The sequence below is a fragment of the Schistocerca nitens genome, chromosome 2 (assembly GCF_023898315.1).
Source record: "Schistocerca nitens isolate TAMUIC-IGC-003100 chromosome 2, iqSchNite1.1, whole genome shotgun sequence".
Taxonomy (NCBI): Eukaryota; Metazoa; Arthropoda; class Insecta; order Orthoptera; family Acrididae; genus Schistocerca; species Schistocerca nitens.
The window spans coordinates 216,943,652-216,959,322 of NC_064615.1; positions in this window are offsets into that span (position 1 = coordinate 216,943,652).

The following is a 15,671-nucleotide window of genomic DNA, read 5'->3' on the forward strand; positions in this document are numbered from 1 at the left end:
GTTATGGCATGCCGCGATATGAGAAGTGAAAAGGCCTTTATAAAAAACGAAACTACACAAATTAAATTATACGTGTTCGCATTGCTCTCAGAACGCGAAAGAGTAAGGATGAGTCACAACAAAACATGACAAGCTATGAGTGCAGGACTCCATACAAATGGTCCTGCGAAACCACATAATGTAAACAAAACTCACTGATGATGGCACAGAGATGCCGAAACATGTTTGGGTAAAAGGAAAAAAAAATGTGTTTTCGCATAAAGACGGAACCTGTATCCTATAATGAAATGCCTTAATCTTTAGAGAGAGGAGGAGGAACAGTTCAGAAGGCAATCTAGACCTCGTATCGGATTTAGCGGTGAACCGTGTTCTGGAAACTAAGAAGTTGTGTTTATTTTTCCGTATCTAAGCTGCTACAGCACTGAAAGAAACAAACCGAGTTGGTATACGGCGTTGGCCGAAAGGTGAAGAGAGGTCATCGGTCGCCCAGTGAAGTGGCCATTAGCTGTTGAAATGGACGATCACGGCCGCCGGGATTTAGCACGCACTCGGCACAACACGAGCACCGCAAGGCGCGGGACCTCGCCATGGACACCTGCTGCCCCTGATAAGACACGCAGGACCGCGCTGTGGGAACGACACGGCCTAGCGCTACCGGTCCCGGACGCGACGCCGTAACAGTCTGGGCTTCTAGGCGATGCCGCTCCAGCTTGTGGAGAAAACAGTTCTCAGTGGTGTACTTCGCGAGGTTATAGACCGTGTATTTATACGGAGTTTTGTTAAAAATAACATAACATAACTGAACTGATGTCTGATTATTTCGCCCCAGAAGAACTCGTTTCACTTCCGAATTGTGTGGATGGGGAGAGTAAGATTCCACACAGAGGCTAAATTATGTAAATCAGACACAATTCTGTTACTAATCCCGTAAATACTGTAGGATTAGACTATAGATTTGTTTACTTGTTCTGTAATCATCAGCAAGCAAGTTATTACTCTTAAAAGTGTGTTAACATGATTCTAAGTACGTTGTAGACATAACCTGCGTTCTTTGACAGCTTCTGCATTCAATTTGACCTCGTCGCGAAGCTTAGGCCAATAGCGAACAAGCAGCTCTAATTCTATCCGTCGGTGCCCAGAAATTAATGGCGGACGCCGAGATTTTTGCTTACGACCGTTTCAAACATTGAGGTATGCCAACTCCTTTTTAGATAACACTGCACACGCATTTGTAACATCTCCCTCCAAAAAGCCCCACAAAATACATGCAACTGCAGCAGCGTTAATGTAAAAGAAAGAGATAGTTTAAGTAAAAGAAAAATGTTTATAACTAATGATGATGAACAAGCTACATTGAAAGTTGATAGTTCACTTCAAACAATTTTATCTGCGTAGCAAAAATCAAGAAAGGAAAAAGAAGGAAAGTGGTTTTATGACGAAACAAACAATGCCAACTGCTGATTTCTGTTAGCCTTTAACCGGGGAGAGCTCAGAATAATTCAGCATATCTGTTCGTTGTTGGAGAGGCGTGGCGGGTGTTGAGATGACAGCGGCAGCTTGTAATGTTGCAGATGAAGGCATTACAGCAACTCCGTTGTCATAACTCCACGGCGAAGTGTGTTGGTGAAGTCTCTTCTAGGGTAGGCTGCAAAGTCATCCGCAGTCGTGTTTAACAGGCCACTGGATGAATAGACGTTATTGTTCGCGATAATCCACAGGTTTGGCATATAAGCGTTTATTACTCGTTACATACACCTAGTTCTCATTTCAGTACTTTATACACATTTCTTGATAATTTCCTACCGCGATATAACTGCTAGTCACGTTTGCGTATGACTACCAGGATCGTGAACTCAGTCAGTAAAATGGTTCTTGCACCTAATCTAAAAGTGTAATTATGTTCACCGCGACAGTTACGGCCCAAACACTCGGCTGTTCCACAGGTTTGGCATATAAGCGTTTATTACTCGTTACATACACCTAGTTCTCATTTCAGTACTTTATACACATTTCTTGATAATTTCCTACCGCGATATAACTGCTAGTCACGTTTGCGTATGACTACCAGGATCGTGAACTCAGTCAGTAAAATGGTTCTTGCACCTAATCTAAAAGTGTAATTATGTTCACCGCGACAGTTACGGCCCAAACACTCGGCTGTTCATTAAGAAGACAAATGCAATACACAGTTTTATGGAGCCTTGGCTCTCACGATGTGGTTAAATGTGAAAAGTGTTTCACTCACACAGTAGCGATAACTACAGTGTGAGGCAAATAAAAGTGGCACGGACTTAAAACCATTTTGCCAGCGTTAATGGAGGAGGAAAAGACCTACAGTTACTTCCTACAGGATGGAGCAACTGGCCATCCAGCCGGTCGAACATTGGAGTACACTTACACAGTCTTCACTCCTGACAGAGTTTTAGCAGAGGTCAATCTGGCAGTGGCCCTAGCTGGTCACCCAGGTCACTTGATATGTCAGCGTTCGATTGTGTGGGGAGCCCTCAAGACTAATGTGTGTCGCAACAACCTTCACAGTCTTCAAGAATTGCAGCAGAATCTGTGAGAAGACTGCAGCAATTCCAGCAGTCCAGCTTCCATCCGCCTTCAGCAACTTGCTGACAGGGCCCAAAAGTGCCAAGAGATGAATGGTGGTTCAAATGGCGCTGAGCAGTTTCGGAGTTAACTTCTGAGGTAATCAGTCCCCTAGAACTTAGAACTACATAAACCTAACTAACCTAAGGACATCACACACATCCATGTCCAAGGCGGTCGCGCGGTTCCAGACTGCAGCGCCTAGAACCGCTCGGCCACTGCGGCCGGCTGAATGGTGGTCACTTTTAACATCTGCTATAGTCAGATTAGTACTGCATTTCCTTTCCTCAGCTGTGTTTCTTTGTACCCTGGAACCCTGTTCTTCGGACCAGTTTTATTTGCCCGACCCTGTATAATGCCTACTCGCGTAAGCATTGTCAATACCGATTGAGACACTGTCCGTTTAGTAATAATCAAACCGTACGATCTTTCGGTTCATAATGATCAAAAAATGGCTCTGAGCACTATGGGACTTAACATCTATGGTCATCAGTCCCCTAGAACTTAGAACTACTTAAACCTAACTAACCTAAGGACAGCACACAACACCCAGCCATCACGAGGCAGAGAAAATCCCTGACACCGCCGGGAATCGACCCCGGGAACCCGGGCGTGGGAAGCGAGAACGCTACCGCGCGACCACGAGATGCCGGCTCATAATGATCACTTCAGCTTTCATTACGCAGTGCGATGGTAATCCCAATCGTCAGTTGTTAAGTTCCAAGAGTCACTGTCTCCGTAAGTTTTTGCATCAAATCAACAGTGCGCGTCTCGCCGTATTGTCGCACATACTCTCACAAACACTCCCTCACTCTGCATCGCTGTTCCACTGCCACTCTCGATTTCGGCCTAGGTGCTTTCATGCCTACGATTGTAACGTAGCAAGTTATTACGAGATAACATTCGATGCAGTAAGGCATGCAGCCGTGTAGCTCGGTGGCTTCAGGATGGCTACCTTTTTTCTTTGCTCTTAGTCACTGCGCAGCTGATGCTACCAGCCGTGTGAGCGTTCTCAAGTGACATTCAGTCAGTACGCAAATTCATTCCCCCTACGAATCGAAATAAACCATAGTAATCATCATTAGATTTTGTTCAAACTTGGTACGCAATCTTTAGGCATTAAGGAAGGGATCCTGTTAAAATGTCAGATTTTTATCTACACTACTGGCCATTAAAACTGCTACACCAAGAAGAAATGCAGATGATAAACGGATACTCATTGGACAAATATATTATACTAGAACTGACATGTGATTACATTTTCACGCAATTTGGGTGCATAGATCCTGAGAAATCAGTACCCAGGACAACCACCTCTGGTCGTAATAACGGCCTTGATAAGCCTGGGCATTGAGCCAAACAGAGCTTGGATGGCGTGTACAGGTACAGCTGCCCATGAAGCTTCAACACGATACCACAGTTCATCAAGAGTAGTGACTGGCGTATTGTGACGAGCCAGTTTCTCGGCCACCATTGACCAGACGTTTTCAATTGGTGAGAGATCTGGAGAATGTGCTGGCCAGGGCAGCAGTCGAACATTTTCTGTGTCCAGAAAGGCCCGTACAGGACCTTCAACATGCGGTCGTGCATTATCCTGCTGTAATTTATGGTTTCGCAGGGATCGAATGAAGGGTAGAGCCACGGGTGGTAACACATCTGAAATGTAACGTCCACTGTTAAAAGTGTCGTCAATGCGAACAAGAAGCGACCGAGACGTGTAACCAACGGCACCCCATACCATCACGCCGGGTGATACGCTAGTATGGCGATGACGAATACACGCTTCCAATGTGCGTTCACCGCGATGACGCCAACACGGGTGCGACCATCATGATGCTGTAAACAGAACCTCGATTCATCCGAAACAATGACGTTTTGTCATTCGTGCACTCAGATTTGTCGTTGAGTACACTATCGCAGGCGCTCCTGTCTGTGATGCAGCGTCAAGGGTAACCGCAGCCATGGTCTCCGAGGTGATAGTCCATGCTCCTGCAAACGTCGTCGAACTGTTCGTGCAGATGGTTGTTGTCTCGCAAACGTCCTCATCTGTTGACTCAGGGATCGAGACGTGGTTGCACGATCCGTTACAGCCATGCGGATAAGATGCCTGTCATCTCGACTGCTAGTGATACGAGGCCGTTGGGATCCAGCACGGCGTTCCGTATTACCCTTCTGAACCCACCGATTCCATAATCTGCTAACAGTAATTTGATCTCGACCAACGCGAGCAGCAATGTCGCGATACGATAAACCGCAATCGCGATAGACTGCAGTCCTACCTTTATCAAAGTCGGAAACGTGATGGTACTCATTTCTCCTCCTTACACGAGGCATCACAACAACGTTTCTCCAGGCAACGCTGGTCAATTGCTGTTTGTGTATGAGAAATCGGTTGGAAACTTTCCTCATGTCAGCACGTTGTAGGTGTCGCCACCGGCGTCAACCTTGTGTGAATGCTCTGAAAAGCTATCATTTGCATATCACAGCATCTTCTTCCTGTCGGTTAAATTTCTCGTATGTGGCACGTCATCTTCGTGGTGTAGCAATTTAAATGGCCAGCAGTGTATTATATTACGGAGATTGAGAAAATTACTTAAATGTACCAAAACCGACACTTATGTTTCAAAACTCAGTTACGAACAATAACCAAAGGTGTTTAATTATCATCTGAAGTCATAAAGCTCACAGTATATAAAATCACTTAACGGGAATTTTCTTTTCAAAAATTTTGTTACTCTACATTACGTAGTATGAAAATCATTCAACATTATTATTTTCTTCTTCTTTTGTTGTGTGAATACTTGGGAATGAATGAGAGAGTGTATGCGGGACATACGTTAAAACTTAATGTCATTTTATGTAAAACCTTATAAAACTGAACCGTGGGAAAATTGTGTTGCAACCACGATGTAGATTACGCATGTTTGTATGTGCTTGCTTTTGTAAGAGAGCAGACAGAATAAAAGTCTGAAGCTCAATAAGTTTCTATATTAATTTAAAGAATATTTTGCATTCCGTTATATTTCATTAAACAGTATATTAAAAATTGAAATTGTAATGACGTAAATGACTATCTGATTAGCGGTCGGCTAAGGCAATTTTTGCCGCGAGAATGATCTGGAAGGATCATTCTGATTGGTCATTCAGATCAATAGCCAATCAGAATTAAGCGGTTCCCGCGTGCAGATAATTAGATACGCAGAGAGGAGAGAAGCATCCAGAGAGTCGCTCGCTAACCTGCTTCCGAGTCACACCACGCTAGGCGTCTCAGCGAAAATAATATGTAAAATGAAGAGCTAGTGAGATCATTTCAGACAGAACATGTGACTAAAGCGGCTTAAGTTACGAACATTTTTAGGAAATTGTGATGTTCTGGAACTAATTAGAGTAAGTTTTATAAGCGTGTGATCTGTTAGAGACAATTCTGCGTGGCATGTTCCGTGTTCTTTATGGAATACTTTGAAGCACTTTTAATATAGAGCACCACTGAAACAACCGAATGTTCAACTCTCTAATAGTGGTGTGTCAGTGACTGTTAGATCTTAAAATTAATCGTGTCGGATTTGCAGGAATTCTTGCTATTTTTACTTGTGAAATATGTTGGACAGACAGTGAACTTTGAATAATAGAGTATTAGCGTAGTAAATACGGACTTGATAGCCATTCCATGTGCTTTCTTATGAATAAAAAGACGTTAGTAGAATTTTTCAAATGCTTACTGCAAATTAAACTGCATTCTCCTACCGCCCGAAATTTGTGAAAATGAACTTACAGGAACTGATTTGCAACTTGAGTTACGTGGCCTCTGTGTAGTAGGTTTTACGAAGTGGTTTCATCAACGCTGCTTTACACTGCCTAGCGTGTATCTACTACTGCAGAGTGAAGGGACGTCAGAAGGAACATACAGGGTGTTTCAAAAATGACCGGTATATTTGAAACGGCAATAAAAACTAAACGAGCAGCGATAGAAATACACCGTTTGTTGCAATATGCTTGGGACAACAGTACATTTTCAGGCGGACAAACTTTCGAAATTACAGTAGTTACAATTTTCAACAACAGATGGCGCTGCAAGTGATGTGAAAGATATAGAAGACAACGCAGTCTGTGGGTGCGCCATTCTGTACGTCGTCTTTCTGCTGTAAGCGTGTGCTGTTCACAACGTGCAAGTGTGCTGTAGACAACATGGTTTATTCCTTAGAACAGAGGATTTTTCTGGTGTTGGAATTCCACCGCCTAGAACACAGTGTTGTTGCAACAAGACGAAGTTTTCAACGGAGGTTTAATGTAACCAAAGGACCGAAAAGCGATACAATAAAGGATCTGTTTGCAAAATTTCAACGGACTGGGAACGTGACGGATGAACGTGCTGGAAAGGTAGGGCGACCGCGTACGGCAACCACAGAGGGCAACGCGCAGCTAGTGCAGCAGGTGATCCAACAGCGGCCTCGGGTTTCCGTTCGCCGTGTTGCAGCTGCGGTCCAAATGACGCCAACGTCCACGTATCGTCTCATGCGCCAGAGTTTACACCTCTATCCATACAAAATTCAAACGCGGCAAACCCTCAGCGCCGCTACCATTGCTGCACGAGAGACATTCGCTAACGCTATAGTGCACAGGATTGATGACGGCGATATGCATGTGGGCAGCATTTGGTTTACTGACGAAGCTTATTTTTACCTGGACGGCTTCGTCAATAAACAGAACTGGCGCATATGGGGAACCGAAAAGCCCCATGTTGCAGTCCCATCGTCCCTGCATCCTCAAAAAGTACTGGTCTGGGCCGCCATTTCTTCCAAAGGAATCATTGGCCCATTTTTCAGATCCGAAACGATTACTGCATCACGCTATCTGGACATTCTTCGTGAATTTGTGGCGGTACAAACTGCCTTAGACGACACTGCGAACAGCTCGTGGTTTATGCAAGATGGTGCCCGGCCACATCGCACGGCCGACGTCTTTAATTTCCTGAATGAATATTTCGATGATCGTGTGATTGCTTTGGGCTATCCGAAACATACAGGAGGCGGCGTGGATTGGCCTCCCTATTCGCCAGACGTGAACCGCAGTGACTTCTTTCTGTGGGGACACTTGAAAGACCAGGTGTACCGCCAGAATCCCGAAACAATTGAACAGCTGAAGCAGTACATCTCATCTGCATGTGAAGCCATTCCGCCAGACACGTTGTCAAAGGTTTCGGGTAACTTCATTCAGAGACTACGCCATATTATTGCTACGCATGGTGGATATGTGGAAAATATCGTACTATAGAGTTTCCCAGACCGCAGCGCCATCTGTTGTTGAAAATTGTAACTACTGTAATTTCGAAAGTTTGTCTGCCTGAAAATGTACTGTTGTCCCAAGCATATTGCAACAAACGGTGTATTTCTATCGCTGCTCGTTTAGTTTTTATTGCCGTTTCAAATATACCGGTCATTTTTGAAACACCCTGTATATAGAAGTAGGTCAACAGTTCGCTGAAAGTGGCAGAGAGGGACTAAGGAAACGAAAGAATGACCGACCGACCCTGCCCCGCCGCACGATTTACACAGTTTTTGACTTCGCAGTTAATACTATAAATGCGGAGAAAATAAACAAAAGAGAATAGACTGTTATATTCAAGTAACAATAAAAAAATGTTTATCGATTCGAGAAAAAGAAATAAATTGCAGTTACATTTTAACATTATTACCAAACACAGCTATGAAACACCATTCAAGATATTAATACTTAGTCTAAGAAAGAGAAAGAAATGACAGAAAAAAAACAGAAAAAGAGATATACCTATCATTAACGGCTCGTGTCTTCAAAAACAATAGCAAAACGTGAGTCACACAGCGGGCTGCTATACCTCTGAAACAGTGCAGACGGATTCCCGAGATTTTCTAACGCTGTATGGCCTAGGAGGACCTGAGGTTTTAGGAAAGGTAAGGTCTCCAGAGAGGCACAACCGACGCTGCGCATGATACTGAGCGCGAGGTTCAGATCAACATTCATAGGATAGAAGAAGCGTTCAGCCGACTGAAACGATCCAAAGAGTTCTAAATTCTCATAAAAAAGGTGTAATTTCTAAAGAGAAGCGGGTACTATGGGGAAAGGTGCGGTAACGGGTGGTACACTTTTCAGTCTTGGCACGTAGTAATTCTTTTGAAACGTCTTAACCGATAAATTACTTATGACGCGTTTCGAGTAATCATCATCAGGTAAGTGTTGCCAAAATTAACACAAAAGACAGAATTAGAGCCGGCCGGTGTGGCCGAGCGGTTCTAGGCGCTACAGTCTGGGACCGCGTGGCCGCTACGGTCGCTGGTCCGAATCCTGCATCCGGCATGGATGTGTGTGATGTCCTTAGGTTAGTTAGGTTTAAGTAGTTCTAAGTTCTACAGGACTGATGACCTCAGCAGTTAAGTCCCATATTGCTCAGAGCCATTTGAACCATTTTGAACAGAATTAGAGAAGCTTATATATAAATACTAAAACACCACTGCAACCTCAGGAACGAAACTAAACTTTGAATGTAAGTACTAACAATATGCTTACGAAAACTCATACAAGTGAGCAACAGAAAAAACGTCCAGGAAAGAGATTACAATTCAAAGTGGAAGGGTATCAATACTAATAATAAAATAGTAAAACCGTCGTGTCTCTTTAAACATGCTAATATCCGAAACTGCTTGACGAGTTTTCATGTGGTTTTCGCAGGTAATTTGAGCATAGCTTGGAGCAAAATATATGATTTATTCCATCAAAATTAGAGCATGAAAAAAGATATATATACTTTTAAGATTTATCTAAAAGCTCTACTGGCCGGCCGGTGTGGCCGAGCGGTTCTAGGCGCTACAGTCTGGGACCGCGCGGCCGCTACGGTCGCTGGTCCGAATCCTGCCTCGGGCATGGATTTGTGTGATGTCCTTAGGTTAGTTAGGTTTAAGTAGTTCTAAGTTCTAGGGGACTGATGACCTCAGCAGTTAAGTCCCACAGTGCTCAGAGCCATTTGTACCATTTTTAAAAGCTCTACTCAGCTTAGTAGGTTGCATGTTTAATTATGACGGTATTATTACAACAAGTAACCAATAGATGGGACTGTTGGCTTTTTACCTGATTGCCACAAGTATTTGCGGAATTTTACATCAATGGCAGAATTAAGTGCCAAGGTCTTATGTTTACAAATGCAAACGAAAGGCGAATTTATTTGGCTAGGATGTACGGATTTATTAATTTTTTCTATATGTTTTAAAACATTACCGACATTGCTTTGCTTCTTTCGAGTGGTTTTGTTTGTATTTCACTTATTTCCTAGGAATTTTTTTTTACCTCGGATACAGAAATATTTCCGGAAGTTTATACGTCAGTGACAGAATCAAGCGCCGCAATCTTGTCTTTGCAAATACCAACTAACAATGAATTTTTTTGGCTAAGATGTACGAATTTTATTATTTCACTCTGCTTCTTTCGATAGGTTTCATCTATATTCTTCGCTTGGAAAACGATATTATTAAGTTGTCTTTGTGGTTTGGGTACCTACTCATTACATTTTGATTTCGCTCCGTTTATGAATAGAAATGCCTAGAAAACGCTCGGGTCTTTCTGAATACAACAGAATGGCTAAAAGACTGAGGACGGTGTGGTCGTCGAGATTTACTGCGGATCACGAACAACAGGCTTTAACTTGTTCTTTGGAAACTCTTTCCAAAAGTGAGGGGTGACGGAATTCTGGTCGAGAGCGCCACGCATTACTTGGCTTCTCAGAACACTTCACTCACAGAGGCTTAAAGTTACCTTTCTCCAACAGTTTTGATGGGAGTGAGCTTTTATACCCACAATCCCGCTTATTGCTAACAGTTTATGATATCCTTTTAAAGTGTACAATTCCTTGTGAGCTTGTGTTATGCCATGACCGTAAACAAACGATCAGGCCAGATGTAGAGGGCGTTGATCTTAGTGTCGGTTGGTTCTCTCCCGTGTTACGGAAGAGAACAAGCTCTGCGTTCATGTCAACAATAATACACTTCCAACGCTTTATACAAAGAAACTATATATGCCAAAAACAAATTCCATACATACGAAATGTAGGACACAGCTATAAATAAATACATGGACAACACCAAGTTTCTCAGCTAGTCTATGATAAATTCACTAATGACGTTGCCATTGGGCGCACTCTTTTGTATCCCGCCTAATCTTCAAATATGGGGTGCCTAGAAAAACTGCTTCTCGGATCACTGGACAACAACTCAAGCAAATCCTATTAATTAATTTTTATTGTAGAAAAATAAATGACAATACTTAACGCTGTGAATTTACAGAAGTGTCGCAAGCAAATGGCGACAGACAATTAAGAAGTCTCTTCACTATATAGAAGTGAAACAACACACTTCAGAAGTCGCTGCTAAAGATCACGTAGAACGGCTAGTCTTCAACTGGGCTCCGGCCCCGGCGCTTATGCCCTCTTCGTGTAGATGCCGCTGGTGTGCCGGTGTCGTCCTAGAGAGGGGTCCGTCAGCGTACTATTGGCTGATGTCGTCTCACAGCCCTCTCTGCTGTTACGTTCCTAACCGTCGTGCTGGTGCGTGACGTTACGCCAGAACATACTCGGTGGAAGTGAGGAATAATTACAGGAACACCTGAATGAAATGAATAGTTTCATGAAAACATAGTCTTGATTCGGTCTAAACTGAAGAAACGCAAATGTAATTAGGAGCAGCATAAAAGAGATTCACGATAAACTTAGCAGTAAAGTAGAGGACCACGAAGTAGACGAACGGAAGGAGATGGGTACCTTACAAGCGAATTAACTCATCACGAATGAAGAAAAGAGAACCGAAAAAGGAGCCTAGCAGAGAAAAAAGACCGCATTGATGGCCAAAAGAAGTATGAAATATCAATCTTAATTTGAGGAAAATGTGCCGGCGGGAGTGGCCGAGCGGTTCTAGCGCTACAAGCTGGAACCGCACGACCGCTACGGTCGCAGGTTCGAATTCTGCCTTGGGCATGAATGTGTGTGATGTTCTTAGGTTAGTTAGGTCTAAGTAGTTCTAAGTTCTAGGGGACTGATGACCTCAGAAGTTAAGTCCCATAGTGCTCAGAGCCAATTTTTGACGAAAATGTTTCTAAGAATGTACGTCTGGAGCGCAGCAAGTGAGTTCTGAAATACGGGAAAACGGGGAGAGAAGACAATTACTTCCATCTCGAGTCACTTAGCATTGACTACAGAAATTTATGGCTTATAGGAATCTGCTCGACCATTGTACCCCATTACTTTCAACTCCACACAGTCAAACACTGAGCTGCTGGCAGCTCTTTGGAACTCACAACTAATTCCTTCCGCTAATAAACGTGAAGAGTTTGACAAAGCACTGAAAGACCTGAGTCGAAACAAGGCCCCGGGAGTAGATAACATTCCATTAGAACTACTGACAGCCTTGTGAGAGCCAGTCCTGACAAAACTCTACCATCTGGTGAGCAAGATGTACGAGACAGGCGAAATACCCTCAGACTTCAAGAAGAATATAATAATTCCAATCCCAAAGAAAGCAGGTGTTGACACATGTGAAAATTACCGGACAATCAGTTTAATAAGCCACAGCTGCAAAACACTAACGCGAATTCTTTACAGACGAATGGTAAAACTAGTAGAAGCCGACCTTGGGGAAGATCAGTTTGGATTCCGTAGAAATATTGGAACACGTGAGGCATTACTGACCCTACGACTTATCTTGGAAGCTAGATTAAGGAAAGGCAAACCTACGTTTCTAGCATTTGTAGACTTAGAGAAAGCTTTTGACAATGTTTGCTGGAATACCCTCTTTCAGATTCGGAAGGTGGCAGGGGTAAAATACAGGGAGCGAAAGGCTATTTACAATTTGTGCAGAAACCAGATGGCAGTTATAAGAGTCGAGGGGTATGAAAGGGAAGCAGTGGTTGGGAAGGGAGTGATACAGGGTTGTAGCCTATCCCCGATGTTATTCAATCTGTATATTGAGCAAGCAGTAAAGGAAACAAAAGAAAAATTCGGAGTAGGTATTAAAATCCATGGAGAAGAATTAAAAACCGTGAGGTTCGCCGATGACTTTGTAATTCTGTCAGAGACAGCAAAGGACTTGGAAGAGCAGTTGAACGGAATGGATAGCGTCTTGAAAGGAGGATATAGGATGAACATCAACAAAAGCAAAACGAGGGTAATGGAATGTAGTCGAATTAAGTCGGGAGATGCTGAGGGTATTAGATTAGGAAATGAGACATTTAAAGCAGTAAAGGAGTTTTGCTATTTGGGGAGTAAAATAACTGATGGTGGTCGAAGTAGAGACGATATAAAATGTAGACTGGCAATGGCAAGGAAAGCGTTTCTGAAGAAGAGAAATTTGTTAACATCGAGTATAGATTTAAGTGTCAGGAAGTCGTTTCTGAAACTATTTGTATGGAGTGTAGCCATGTATGGAAGTGAAACATGGACGATAGATAGCTTAGACCAGAAGAGAATAGAAGCTTTCGAAATGTGGTGCTACAGAAGAATGCTGAAGATTAGATGGGTAGATCACATAACTAATGAGGAGATACAGAATAGGATTGGGGAGAAAAGAAGTTGGTGGCACAACTTGACTAGAACAAGGGATCGATTGGTAGGCCATGTTCTGAGGCATCAAGGGATCACCAATTTAGCATTGGAGGGCAGCGTGGAGGGTAAAAATCGTAGAGGGAGACCAAGAGATTAATACACCAAGCAGATTCAGAAGGATGTAGGTTGCATTAGGTACTGGGAGATGAAGTAGCTTGCACAGGAGAGTTGCATCAAACCAGTATCAGGACTGAAGACCACAACAACAACAACAATAAACGTAAATTTCGGATGGACTGAAAGGTGAACTATGTAGTACGCGATTGTTATGAATGTTTTCATAAAGGTTGATAAATATCGAACTTGCCCTTCTTAGCGTAATACTTTCCATTTCTGTTAGTGTATCTAGGCCACATATGCTATATGACAGAGGATAGAAACTCTGTTATGGCGTAAAGCCAAGCGCCGGCACGCTAGTCGAGAACGACAGGGAAGAGAAGGCTGTGAGAAGAAGTTAGCCAATCGCACGCTGACTTCACTTCCCTCCATGGCGACAAACCGCCAGCGGCGGCCACTATGTGAAGAGGGCATAAGCACCGCGACCGACTGGTGACGGTCCAGTTCAATGGCAGCTTCAAGCTTAGCGACTTCGATAGCAGCGTCAACGCTAGGCACTTCGCTTGTATACTCTATGTAGCACAGACTTGGGATCTACATCTGCATCTGCCTCCATACTCCGCAAGCCACCTGGCGGAGGGTACTTTGAGTGCCTCTATTGGTTCTCCCTTCTATTCCAGTCTCGTATTGTTCGTGGAAAGAAAGATTGTCGGTATGCCTCTGTGTGGGCCCTAATCTCTCTGATTTTATCCTCATGGTCTCTTCGCGAGATATACGTACGAGGGAGCAATATACTGCTTGACTCTTCGGTGAAGGTATGTTCTCGAAACTTCAACAAAAGCCCGTACCGAGCTACTGAGCCTCTCTGCTGCAAAGTCTTCCATTGGAGTCTATCTGTCATCTTCTTAACGCTTTCGCGATTACTAAATGATCCTGTAACGAAGCGCGCTGCTCTCCGTTGGATCTTCTCTCTCTTCTATCAACCCTATCTGGTACGGATCCCACACTGCTGAGCAATATTTAAGTAGTGGGCAAACAAGTGTACTGTAACCTACGTCGCCTGCCGGGGTGGCTGCGCGGTTCTAATCGCTACAGTCTGGAACCACGCGACCGCTACGGTCGCATGTTCGAATCCTGCCGCAGGCTGGAGGTATGTGATGTCCTTAGGTTAGTTAGGTTTAAGTAGTTGTAAGTTCTAGGGAACTGATGACTTCAGAAGTTAAGTGCTCAGAGCCATATGAACCACTTTTTTGTAACCTACTTCCTTTGTTTTCGGCTTGCATTTCCTTAGGATTCTTCCAATGAATCTCAGTCTGGCATCTGCTTTACCGAAGATCAACTTTATATGATCATTCCATTTTATATCAATCCTAATGTCTACTCCCATATAATTTATAGAATTAACTGCTTCCAATTGCTGACCTGCTGTATTGTAGGTAAATGATAAAGGATCTTTCTTTCTATGTATTCGCAGCACATTACACTTGTCTACATTGAGATTCAATTGCCATTCCCTGCACCATGCGTCAATTCGCTGCAGATCCTCCTGCATTTCAGTACAATTTTCCATTGTTACTACCTCTCGATATACCACAGCATCATCCGCAAAAAGCCTCAGTGAACTTCCGATGTTATCCACAAGGTCATTTATGTATATTGTGAATAGCAACGGTCCTGCGACACTCCCCTGCTGCAGCCCTTACTTCGGAAGACTTCTGTCCATTGAGAATGACATGCTGCGTTCTGCCATCTAGGAACTCTTCAATCCAATCACACAATTGGTCTGATAGTCCATATGCTCTTACTTTGTTCATTAAACTATGCTGGGAACTGTATCGAGCGCCTTGCGGAAGTCAAGAAACACGGCATCTACCTGGGAACCCGTGTCTATGGGCCTCTGAGTTCCGTGGACGAATAGCGCGAGCTGGGTTTCACACGATCGGCTTTTTCGAAACCCATGCTGATTTCTACAGAGTAGATTTCTAGGCTCTAGAAAAGTAATTATACTCGAACATAATACGTGTCTGTACTGATCGAGATTGATTATTTTTTACGTCGCCCTTTGCTTATGACACATCTGTGTAATTGCCAACGTAGATTGTTGTAATTTTCTTTTTGTAATAAACTTCATTAATACGACTAGTTTGATCGTTTGTCTAGTGAACCGCATATGCAGGATTCCTCGACACTACACACACCACTAAGTGGACATTAACATGGAGTATGGCCATAAAAATTATATTTAGGGAAAGACTAATAGCCTCCCGAAGAAAAGGTCATTGTCGCAGGAGATTATCAAGAGTCTGTTTACTCTATGTTATATGGCCTTCCTAAAGTCAACAGGGAAGGGGTTTCTCTTCGTCCGATTATGAGTAACATTGGTGCTTCGACGTATCGTGTAGGA